At 45.7% G+C, this 12,257-nt stretch overlaps 1 long non-coding RNA gene across 1 annotated transcript; it reads right to left on the minus strand.

Annotated features, from left to right (window-relative positions):
• Positions 1-6,363: 6,363 nt before the first annotated feature.
• Positions 6,364-9,489, minus strand: LOC123572771 (uncharacterized). Its single transcript, XR_006697288.3, has 2 exons — positions 9,346-9,489; positions 6,364-7,292 (listed from the first exon to the last, which is right to left on the minus strand). It is a non-coding gene; the product is annotated as an uncharacterized lncRNA (long non-coding RNA).
• Positions 9,490-12,257: the final 2,768 nt, after the last annotated feature.

Below are 12,257 nucleotides of genomic sequence, written 5' to 3' on the forward strand. Positions count from 1 at the left end.
TTTGCCCACCTCCCCCAAACAACGGATTAACCTAGTCCTTCTCACCCTTCTTTCTCGCTCAGAAAATATCACTGCTGTCACTCAATTGTGCAAGCAAGAAATCTGTTACTCTAGATGTCTCCCTCACCACTTGGAAGCAATGATTGTGATCCCTGTCTCCAAAACATCTCCACAATCTATGATACATCTAGCTTCTCCATCTCCACTCTCACTTCTCTAGGTAGGCCGCCATTTGAATTCTCACCTGGATTATCACAAAAGCTTTCTAACTATTGCCTTGAATCCAGCCCACATCCACCAGGACACTCCTTTGAAAATGCAAATCTAATTGAGACAGACTATGTTTAAACTCATCAATGGCTTCCCACTGCTCTTGGAATAAACAAGCCCTGAATGATCTCAATGTGTCCCTGGGGCCACCCTCCCATCACTGTCTAGGCCCTGGTCTTTCAGTTCCTCCTAAGAGGAAGCATACAGCCTGTGGTCTTAGACCGGGGAACCCTTCACCTGACCGGTTCTCTAGTCCCAGAACAGAGTCTCAGCTGTCATTAAGCCTCCCAAATCGGGTCAAACACCTCTGGTATCTGCTCCCATGCGCCCCCGACTTCTCCTTCATGTAACGCCGTACAATTCCAATCATTCAGCTAACAATTTATTAATAAAATTTTATATATATCTGTTTCATGGTAAATTCATCATTGTATTTCCACGGTCTGGAAAAAGCCTACCACTTAGTAGGGCTCCAATTAACATTTTTTTTTTCCTGTCATTTTCTGCTCACTTCTTAACTTGGTCTTTGCTGTCCTGCCTACTCAAATCCCTCGCCAGAAAGTTGCCTGGAACCCTCTTACCCCCGATGCACCCAACACAAGCTCTACTGCTGGGCGAACATTATTGGAATAAACGACGTATGATTTACACCCTCAATCTCACAACCCTCCCTTTCCAGTCCCTCCCCAATCTCGCATCCCTCCCTTTGCAGCCCCTCCCCAATCTCCCATTCCTTCCTTTGCAACCCCTCCCCTCGGATTTCCACCCCTCGGGTTTCTGCTTCCCTCTGCCTCCCTTCTCCTACACGGCCTCCTCTCCCCGCCGCCCCCTAGCCTGGGCCCGCCCCCGGCCTGCCAGGAGCTGACACCTGACTCACCTGGGCAGCCTGGTGCGCCACCTGCCATCGGCTCAGCTCCCCAGCCTCCTGTTCCATCTCAGCCCGCGGTCGGTTGTACATGAAGACTGGGTGGGGTCTAGACTCTACTGAACAGACAGGAAACCAGCCACCACGGCGTCGCAGGCGGGTATCGGGACATCGCCACGCCACAATCACCTTCTATTTACCTACTTACAACTGCGCCAGGGGGCGGAGTCAGCCCCACCCGTCCCGCCCTGCGCCGCCCCCGCAGCCCTGCCCTAGGCTGCCCACCCCAACCAAGGCGGCATCACGGACAGCCACCTTAGGCCTTGAACGCTTCCTAAAGGAAGTTGGTCCGCCCACCCAACCCACCCATTCCACCCTTCAGTCTGAGCAACTGTTTCACCCAAGTAGGGGCTGAGGACCCCCAGGTCTCAGACTCCACCCAGGAGGAGGCTGGAGAGAGAGGCGAGGCTGGGTGTAGGGCGTCTGCCGACAGGAGAGCCTCCACCAGCACTCTTATCAGGTCGGGAGTTGCCATAAGCTTTGGGAGGGCTGGAGCTTTTCTGCTACAGTCTGTGCACCTCTGTCCCTTGTCTGTACGAACTGAAGACTGCGAGCTTCATGGCACAATCTATTTATTCCACAGTGTTTACTGAGTGCCCAGTGTGTGTTGGGCATTGGTCTCTGAACTAGGGGTAAAATGGTGAACAGGACAGAACAAAGTCCTTGCTGTCAATTTCCATTTTACATGGGCAGACAAGAAATGAGTAATAAAGTTGTTAACTATTATAACTTTAGATGGTGGTGAGTGCTATGGAAAACCAAAAGACAAATGTGAGCTGAAAACGAAATGCCTGAAAGGAGCCAGCCATAGGAAGATTGAAAGGCTCTAAGGCAAGAAAGAGCCCAACAGTGCTAGAAGGAAATTGAAGGCAGGGTGACCACAGTGATACCGCATGGGCAGTGACACGAGGACAGAGGGATAGGGCCTTGAAGACAGTAGAAAGGAGTTCGGATTTTATTCTGGAACTTGATATGATCTGATACATGTTTTTAAAATAAGCCATTTGGCTCCTTATGGATTATAAAGGGCCAGAGGGGTGCAGAGACACCAGTTAGAAATCTAAAGGAGCTGTGGCTGGGCCAATGGTTCATGTCTGTAATGCCAGCACTTTGGGAGGCTGAGGTGGGCGGATCACCTGAGTTGGGAGTTTGAGACCAGCCTGACCAACATGGAGAAACCTACTAAAAATACAAAATTAGCCAGGCGTGGTGGTGCATGCCTGTAATCCCAGCTACTCAGGAGGCTGAGGCAGGAGAATCACTTGAACCTGGGAGGCGGAGGTTACAGTGAGCCGAGATCGCACCATTGCACTCCAGCCTGGGCAACAAGAGTGAAACTCCGTCTCAAAAAATAAAATAAAATAAATAAATCTAAAGGAGCTGTCCAAGAAGGAGATGTCAGTGTTTGGTCATGGAGGTGGTGCCCACCTGTAGTCCCAGCTACTCAGGAGGCTGAGGCGGGAGACCACTTGAGCCCAGGAGTTCTGGGCTGTAGTGTGCTGTGCTGATCTGGTGTCCACACTAAGTTCAGCATCAGTATGGTGAGCTCCCAGGAGTGGAGCACCACCAGGTTGCCTAAGGAGGGATGAACCGACCCAGGTCAGAAATGGAGTAGGTCAAAACTCATGCTGATCAGTAATGGGATTGCTGCACTTGTGAATGGCCAGTGCACTCCACCCTTGGCAACATAGTGAGATCCCATCTCTAAAAAAAAAAAAAGAAAAAGAAAAACAGGACTTGTAATGGATCAGAAGGGGGTAGGAAGGAAGGGAAAGAGGAATCAAAGAGACTCCTAGATTATTGGCTTGAGCAACTGTGTGATGATCGTGCCACTTGGTATATGGAAAGATAGGAAGAGGAGCAGATTTGGAAGTGGCTGAAACAAGAATTCCATTTTAGACATTGATTTTGAGACGTCTATTAATTATGCTCAGAGAAGGTCAGGGCTATAAATGTAAACTTGGGTGTTGTCAGCATAGAGAGATGGTAGTTAGAGTGGATGCTATCAACACTGGAGATAGTTTGAGAAAAGGACAGAGGACAGAGCCTGGGGACTCTTACATTTAAGGCCCAGCAGAACAGCAAAGTCATCCAAAGAGCCTGAGAGGTTGAGATAAACAGGTAAGTGACTACTGGATTTGGCAAGACAGAGAGAGGTCACTGGTGACTCTGCCAAAACCAAGTGTAGTAAGATGGAAGCCTGATTGGACTGGACTGCCAAGGGAACAGGAGTTGATGGAGTGGGACATTGTCTCTAAACTCTAAACAAAGAAGTTTTGCTACGAATGAGAGCAGAAAAATGAGGTGGCAGTTAAGGGAGGGCATATTATAGGCTGATGGGGATGCACCAAAGGAGAAACTGACACAGAAATAGAGGGCTCAATTATAAGAGCAAAGTCGTGGATGAATTACGAAAGGACAGGATCTGGAGTACCAATAGACAAGTGGGCCTTTGGTGAGAGCAGGGGTATTTGCTCTATCATAACAAGTGGGTAAGAAGGCTCTTATGTATCTTAGGGTCCCCAACTACTAGCATGAAGTGGGGCTGAGAGCAGGCCCTTGAGAAGTGGTGGCTATGATTCTATGGCTAACAACTGCTCAGCTCTCAGCTCCAGGATCACCTCCTTCTGGGGCCATCTCTGACTCCCATTTGATGCCTCTTTCAGTTCTCACATACCTAGTGTTTCTCCTAACTTGGCATTTAGGAGATATTCGTAGAATGGATCATGTTTGACACACAGAGCAGATCATTTTTATACTCCCCTCCTCTAAAGATAAAATTATTACCATAGGCCGGGCGCGGTGGCTCACGCCTGTAATCCCAGCACCTTAGGAGGCCGAGACGGGCAGATCACGAGGTCAGGAGATCGAGACCATCTCGGCTGACACGGTGAAACCCCGTCTCTACTAAAAATACAGAAAAGTTAGCCAGGCGAGGTGGCAGGTGCCTGTAGTCCCAGCTACTCCGGAGGCTAAGGCAGGAGGATGGCGTGAACCTGGGAGGCGGAGCTTGCAGTGAGCTGAGATCGTGCCACTGCACTCCAGCCTAGGCGACTGAGCGAGACTCCGTCTCAAAAAAACAAAACAAAACAAAACAAAAATACAAATTAGATGAGCGTAGTGGCACGCACTGTAGTCCCAGCTACTCCGGAGGCTGAGGCAGGAAAATGGCGTGAACCCGGGAGGCAGAGCTTGCAATGAGTGGAGATCATACCACTGCACTCCAGCCTGGGCAACAAAGCAAGACTCCATCTCAAAAAAAAAAAACCAAATTATTTCCATAATTCAAATTTCATATTTTCACATGATTATAAAATGAAACAAATTGTAATAATGGCCAGAAAAAGGAAAGGCAAAAGTGAAAAATTTATTTGCCAAAACTTTGTATGCATACTCACATCATAAAATAAATAATAAAATTAATATTATGGCTCCAAAAAATGAAAAAGGCACACTATTTATTTCAATCACTTTCACATCTACCTGCTTAAATTTTGATCCTTTCCTTACAATCTGATATACTCCCTTATGTAAATAATCATCCAGCAACCAACAAGTCAAGTTTAATAAAACCAAAACATCTAAAGAAGATACAACATAGGCAACAACACTTAGGCCACAACATTTATTTCCTTTATTCATCTTTCATTTCAAAACCATTAACAAGTTTAAAGGAATAGGTTTTCATTTCAAAGGTACATTTTTATTCAAATTCAGTAAAATATTTCATGTACAAATTAAAAATTTGCACTTAACAAACAAAAATGTTTTGCCTCTCAGTTTGCACTCTGTTCCACTTTTTTTTTTTTTTTTTCGTTTTTTTTTTTTTTTTGAGATGGAGTCTCGCTCTGTCACCCAGGCTGGAGTGCAGTGGCGCAATCTCAGCTCACTATAAGCTCCGCCTCCCGGGTTCACACCATTCTCCTGCTTCAGCCTGCCAAGTAGCTGGGACTACAGGCACCTGCCACCACTCCCAGCTAATTTTTTGATTATTATTTTTTTTCTAGTGGATACGGGGTTTCACCATGTTAGCCAGGATGGTCTGGATCTCCTGACTTCATGATTCGCCCTCCTCGGCCTCCCAAAGTGCTGGGATTACAGGCGTGAGCCACCGCGCCCGGCCTGTCCCACTGTCTTAACACAAAAGTCCAACTGGTTACAAAGAACGACAGAATAGCCGGGCGCGGTGGCTCACGCCTGTAATCCTAGCACTTTGGGAGGCCAAGACGGGCGGATCACGAGCTCAGGAGATCGAGACCATCCTGGCTAACACGGTGAAACCCCGTCTCTACTAAAAAAATACAAAAAAAAAAACTAGCCGGGCGAGTTGGCGGGCGCCTGTAGTCCCAGCTACTCCGGAGGCTGAGGCAGGAGAATGGCGTGAACCCGGGAGGCGCAGCTTGCAGTGAGCCGAGATCCGGTCACTGCACTCCAGCCTGGGTGACAGAGCGAGACTCCGTCTCAAAAAAAAAAAAAAAAAAGAATGACAGAATTGAAAAAAGTTAAGCCCTGTTTGTCTTTGTCATCACTGACAGTAACTCATGATTGTTTATTTTGAATCTACAGTGTAAACTTGGATGTATCTAATACCACAGGGGTTAGAGATCTGACCCTTGCCTAAAGTGAGCTCCAAACATGGGTATTGGTGTGACTATATAACCGAGCATACTCCAAATGAATTTCTACATAGAATGCAGTATTTATTAAAGGATCGCTAATAAAAATGTGTTAGTGTGGCTGGGCACGGTGGCTCAAGCCTGTAATCCCAGCACTTTGGGAGGCCCTGGTGGGTGGATCACGAGGCCAGCAGATCGAGACCATCCTGGCTAACAGGGTGAAACCCCGTCTCTACTAAAAAAATACAAAAAACTAGCCGGGTGTGGTGGTGGGCGCCTGTAGTCCCAGCTACTCAGAAGGCTGAGGCAGGAGAATGGCGTAAACCCAGGAGGCGGAGCTTGCAGTGAGCTGAGATCTCGCCACTGCACTCCAGCCTGGGCAACAGAGTGAGACTCCATCTCAAAAAAAAAAAAAAAAAAAGTGTTAGTGTGAAGTTTACATATACAAATAAAATCCAGTATCTATAGCAATTATTTAGAACTTAAACCAACAAAATATTTTTTAGGAGAGGAGTATTTCAATAGTATTTAAAAATTACTGGCACACAGCAATAAAAGGCAGACCAACTTTTAATTGGATCTATTATCGTTAAGCTCTTTATAGATATACACCCCTTCTAGCCTGCACATGGACAGACTGCTACCACCGCCCACTTTAATATGGCCAGGGGCTGTAAGTCTTCTTGACCCTGCCAGGTGGCCCTGTATTATCTCTGCCTGGAATGTTCTTCCCCCATTTCTTCATCTACTAATCGCATTTGTTTTACCAACATTTAATGAGTGTCTACTATAGGCTACTCTCCCTTGGGGTCACCTCCTTTAGGAAGCCTTTGCTGCACCCCGACCTCCCATTTCCGTGTCCCATTCCCAGGAGTAGTCTTTGGGTGAACTGCAAGGACCACTGGGAACTCATTTCCAAGTGACTACTGCAGTCGGTATATGTTTCGAACGGTGCCATCTGCTTGAGATGAAGTCTGGACTCAAGGTCTGGGATTAAATTCCAGCCTGAGATTTTGAAATTTGTGATTTCATCTTTCTGATTCTCACTTGCTTCATTAGCAACCAGCACCTCAGAGGATTAGTTTCCTGATTTATGAATGATCCCATTAACATCTTTATCAAATGCCTCAAAACATATCAAAATAAGACAGAGCCAGCCCCACCTTTCAGCCTTTTAATTCTGAGCCAATTTTTGTGTGGACATCTGGAATGCCTAGGGCTTGTGGGTCAGAGGAGTTTGCCCTGGGGTCCTGCCTCCTCCCCCAACCTTACACTGCACCCTATCCTCCACTGACAGTCCATCCTGGAGACACACACCTGGGCCTGGGCGTGACTCAGGGGCAGGCATGCTGCCCACCCCTCTGCCATTTTCCCTGTTACCTCCCAGAACCCTGGTCATTCTGGGCTCCAGTCCTGGGTCCATGAACTGTCCCCTGCAAAGTGCTGCAACTCGCTGTCTGTGGCGGCTCTGACTCCTGCATCTTTTACACACAAAACAACAACATTAGCAAGCACCAGGCATTGTAGCAGGCACATCTCATGCTTTCTCTCTTGTTTGTGATTCAAAGAAAGGATTATCATATCTATTTTATACACATGGAAAATGAATGCTGATGCTCAGAGACAAGTAACCATCAAATCACAGGAAAGGTCATCCCCTAACCCATATGCTGCAGAATGACTCCAGAACTTGTTTCTCTGCCTGGAGTGTCCTTCCCACTCATCACTAGTGCTTCCCCCACCCGACTCCTACCTGTCTTGTGCCTTCCCTGATACCCAGATTGGCCTAGGTGCCTCCTCTGCACTCGCACTGCCCCGGGTTACCCATATCTTAGTACAGAGAACGGATTGCTTTTGTAGTTACTGATGATGTGGTTATTATCTGTTTGCTTAAGAGAATCTTCTTTTTCTGCCTTCTGCCCTCCTGCTCTAAGGGCCACATATATACATTCTGTTCTGTTGCCTCTCTTTGGTGCTACTCAAAGTGTGGTCTGTGCTTAACAACGGTTTGCAAATTTCACCAGTCTGCAACTGGATAGCTACAGAAATTGAAAGAAGCTGTCTTGAAATTTCTTGAACTCTTGGGCTCAAGGGATCCTCCCACTTCAGCCTCCCAAAATGCTGGGATTACAGGCATAAGCCACAGCACCCAGCCATGAAGTAATTTTTGAACAAATTGAGGTTACCTATGAGAAATGGGAATGTCCAGGAAGCAATCAGACATATGAGCTAGAGGCTCAGGAAACAAAGTCTGGGGATGGAGGTATGGATTTCAGAGTTGAAGCCATTAGAGCGAACAAGAGCCCCTGAGATGTGAAATGAAAAGGGGAGCATCTAAGGACAACCCTACCACTGTGTCTGCCACATGGAAGATTATTAGGAACCCTTTGTCAAATGAAGAGGTAGATAGACATGAACCTAAGTCTCTTTCATGCTCAGTCCAAGCTTTCCTTACTAACCCTGTTTTATTCTTAAATTGCACAGCTTCAAAGAGACACTGCTGGGGCTGACAGTGAGGTAAGAGAGATGACCAGAAAAGGGAAGGCTCAAGTCCAGGTGTGGTGACTCACATCCGTAATTGCAGCACTTTACAGGGCCGAGGTGGGAGAATTGCTTGAGCCCAGGAGCTCCAGACCAGCCTGGGCAACAAAGCAAGACCCCATCTCTACAAAAATAAAAAATAAAAATAGACAGCACGGTGGCAAGTGCCTGTAGTCCTAGTACTTGGGAGGCGAAGGTGGGAGGATTGCTTGAGCCCAGGAGTTCAAGGTTAAATTGAGCTATGTTGGTGCCACTGTACTCCAGCCTGGATAAAAAGAGTGAGACCCTGATGAAAGAAAGAAAGGAAGGAAGGAAGGAAAGAAAAGAAAAGAAAGAAAGGAAGAGAGAGAGAAAGGAAGGAAGGAGGGAGGGAAAGAAAGAAAGAGAGAGAGAGAGAGAGGGAGGGAGGGAGGGAGGGAAAGAAAGAAAGAGAGAAGGAGGGAAGGAGGGAGGGAAAGAAGGAAAGAAAGAAAGAAAGGAAGGAAGGAAAGAAAAGAAAAGAAAGAGAAAGGAAGGAAGGAGGGAGGGAAAGAAAGAAAGATAAGAAGGAAAGAAAGAAAGAAAGAGGGAGGGAGGGAAAGAGAAAGAAAGAAAGAAAGAGGGAAGGAGGGAGGGAAAGGAAGGAAGGAAGGAAGGAAGGAAGGAAGGAAGGAAGGAAGGAAGGAAGGAAGGAAGGAAGGAAGGAAGGGAGGGAGGGAGGGAGGGAGGGAGGGAGGGAGGGAGGGAGGGAGGGAGGGAGGGAGGAAGGAAGGGAAAACGTTAGAGAGAGCTGGAGTAACCAGTCCTGAACCTGGAGGTTTGGTGGGAGATGAAGATGAAGCTGGAAGAAAAAGTCAGAGGCAGGTTTTGAAAGTACAGGCTTAGACTTCATCATAAATTATAGGTAGATGCTTTCTGTTTCCTGACAGTGTAAAGAAGATAAGGACAGAGGTACAAGTATTGCACCATAGTTTGTAATAGTAAAAGAAATTTGGAAACAACCTAAATACTTACCAATATGAGAATAAATATATGTTGGTATGGTCAAACAATGGGAATCCAACTTCAATTAGAATGAATAAATTAGAATGTCATTGTGTCATCATAAATCTCAAAAATGCAATCTGCTGGGCATAATGTGGTATCCTGGGTTGGATCCTGAAAAAGGACATTAGTGGAAAAACTGGTGAAATCTGAATAAAGTCTGTAGTTTAGTTAACAGTATTGTACCAATGTTTATTTCTTAGTTTTTGTTTTGTTTTGTTTTGTTTTGAGAGGGAGTCTTGCTCTGTCGCCCAGGTTGGAGTGCAATGGCGCGATCTCGGCTCACTGCAACCCACCTCCTGGGTTCAGGCGATTCTCCTGTCTCAGCCTCTGGAGTAGCTGGGACTACAGGCACGTGCCACCATGCTCAGCTAATTTTTTTTATTTTTAGTAGAGACGGGGTTTCACCATGTTAGTCAAGATGGTCTGAATCTCCTGACCTCGTAATCTGCCCACCTCAGCCTCCCAAAGTGCTGGGATTACAGGCTATTTCTTAGTTTTGATAAATGCACCACAGTTATGTATGATGTTAACATTAGAAGCTGACTGAAAGGCATACAGTAACTGTACTACTTTTGCAACTTTCCTGTAAACCTAAAATTATTCCCAAATGAAAAGGTTTAAAAATATAAGCTAAAAGAAAAAAAGCAAGTTGCAAAGGAATTCATGCAAAATAACAGCATTTACAAAAAGCTTTAAAACATGCAAAATAGTAGAAATTGTTTATGGATACACCAATGTATGTAATAAAGACATAAAAACATTCATGTTTTTCAACCTAATTTGAGATAGTAAGATTAAGAAAAACATAGGCCCAGCATGGTGGCTTATGCGTGTAATCCCAGTGCTTTAGGAGGCTGAGGCAGGTGGATCGCTTGACCCCAGGAGTTTGAGACCAACCTGGGCAACACAGTGAGACTTCTTCATCTCTACAAAGCATTGAAAAAAATATATATAGCTGGGAGTGGTGGTGTGCACTTGTGGTCCCAGCTGCTAGGGAGGCTGAAGTAGGAAGATTAATTGAGGCCAGGAGATCGAGGCTGCAGTGAGCCATGAACATGCCACTGCATTCCAACCTGGGTGGCAGAGAGACCTTTTCTCAAAAAAAAAAAGAAAAACAAAACAATGTGTTTAACTAAACTTTTTTTTTTTTTTTTTAAGATGGAGTTTCGCTTTGTTGCCCAGTCTGGTCTCAAATCCTGGGCTCAAAGCAATCCTCCTGCCTTGGCCTCCCAAAGTGCTAGGATTACAGGTGTGAGCCACCGTGCCAGCTGAAGCACAATTCTGAGCAATTTTTTGAATAAGTAGTAGCAAGGTTCTACAATACATCTGTTCAAATATAATCCCCAAGATCTTTAGCTAACTTTTTTTTTTCTTCTTTAGCTAATCTTATTTATTTATTTATTTTGAGATGGAGTTTCACTCTTGTTGTCCAGGCTGGAGTGCAACCTCACCACAACCTCTGCCTCCCGGGTTCAAATGCTTCTCCTACCTCAGCCTCCTGAGTAGCTGGGATTACAGGCATGCACAACCACGCCCAGCTAATTTTTTTTTAATTTTTAGTAGAGACGGGGTTTGTCCATGTTGCTCAGGCTGGTCTCAAACTCCCAACATCAGGTGATCAGGTGCCCGCCTTGGCCTCCCAAAGCATTGGGATTACAGGAGTGAGCCACCACGCCTGGCCAGCTAACTTTAAAATCTAGGTTAAATATTAAGTAATAATTTTTGGGTATCTGGATAATTTCTAATTAATATAGAATGCTCAAACATGGGTCACCAAGCATAGTCTGTCTACCTTTACTTCTTACTTTTCTATATTACGGAGTGGCTTAACCTTTGGGTCATTTTCGTGAGTGTGTTCATTTCATTGCCATTTTAAGAAAGTATAGGCCAGGGCCGGTGGCTCACACCTATACTTCCACACTTTGGGAGGCAGGGGCGGGCAGATCACTTGAGATCAGGAGTTCCAGACCAGCCTGGCCAACATGGTAAAACCTCGTCTCTACTAAAAATACAAAAATTAGCCGGGCGTGGTGGCACATGCCTGTAATCCCAGCTACTGAGGAGGCTGAGGCAGGAGAATTGTTTGAACCTGGGAGGCGGAGGTGCAGTGAGCAAAGATCGGGTCATTACACTCCAGCCTGGGTGACAGGGTGAGACTTTATCTCAAAAAAAAAAAAAAAAAAGGTATAAAAAAGACATATATGGCTGTGGGGGTCATATTATGTGTTCTTTGTAAACACTGTTGATTTGATAAAATGTTTGTATATCATAGAGAGTTCTCAATGCCCTACCTCCCAGTTCTCTCCCTGAAACAGAACTTAGCTACTTAGGTAAAGTTGGAATGAGTGTGATTGATAACGTTGGAAGGAGGATGATTGATACCGGGACCAACAGAGGCAGAGGAGTATGTCTGTGTGTTCGGTATTCAGATTATTCTCTCCGTGAGAAAACAAAAGCAATTCTTTTTTTTTTTTTTTTTTTTTTTTTGAGACGGAGTCTCACGCTGTTGCCCAGGCTGGAGTGCAGTGGCGCGATCTCGGCTCACTGCAAGCTCCGCCTCCCGGGTTCCCGCCATTCTCCTGCCTCAGCCTCCTGAGTAGCTGGGACTACAGGCGCCCGCCACCGCGCCCGGCTAATTTTTTGTATAACAAAAGCAATTCTTAAACATCAGACTAATCCTATTCCAGCAGGTACAGTTTAAAAAAATCAAACGAACTGAAACATATGTTTGTATTATACTCTACACTGGTAAAATCAGGAAAAAGATGTTAGTTTTTAGGGCAAAATCATCAAACCAGTCTGACTTGTCCAAGGATTAAACCTTTCCTGATTACATGAACCATGGATTCTTGTATAAAATTGCTTCTGAGCTAGCAGTT

The sequence above is a fragment of the Macaca fascicularis genome, chromosome 1 (assembly GCF_037993035.2).
Source record: "Macaca fascicularis isolate 582-1 chromosome 1, T2T-MFA8v1.1".
Taxonomy (NCBI): domain Eukaryota; kingdom Metazoa; phylum Chordata; class Mammalia; order Primates; family Cercopithecidae; genus Macaca; species Macaca fascicularis.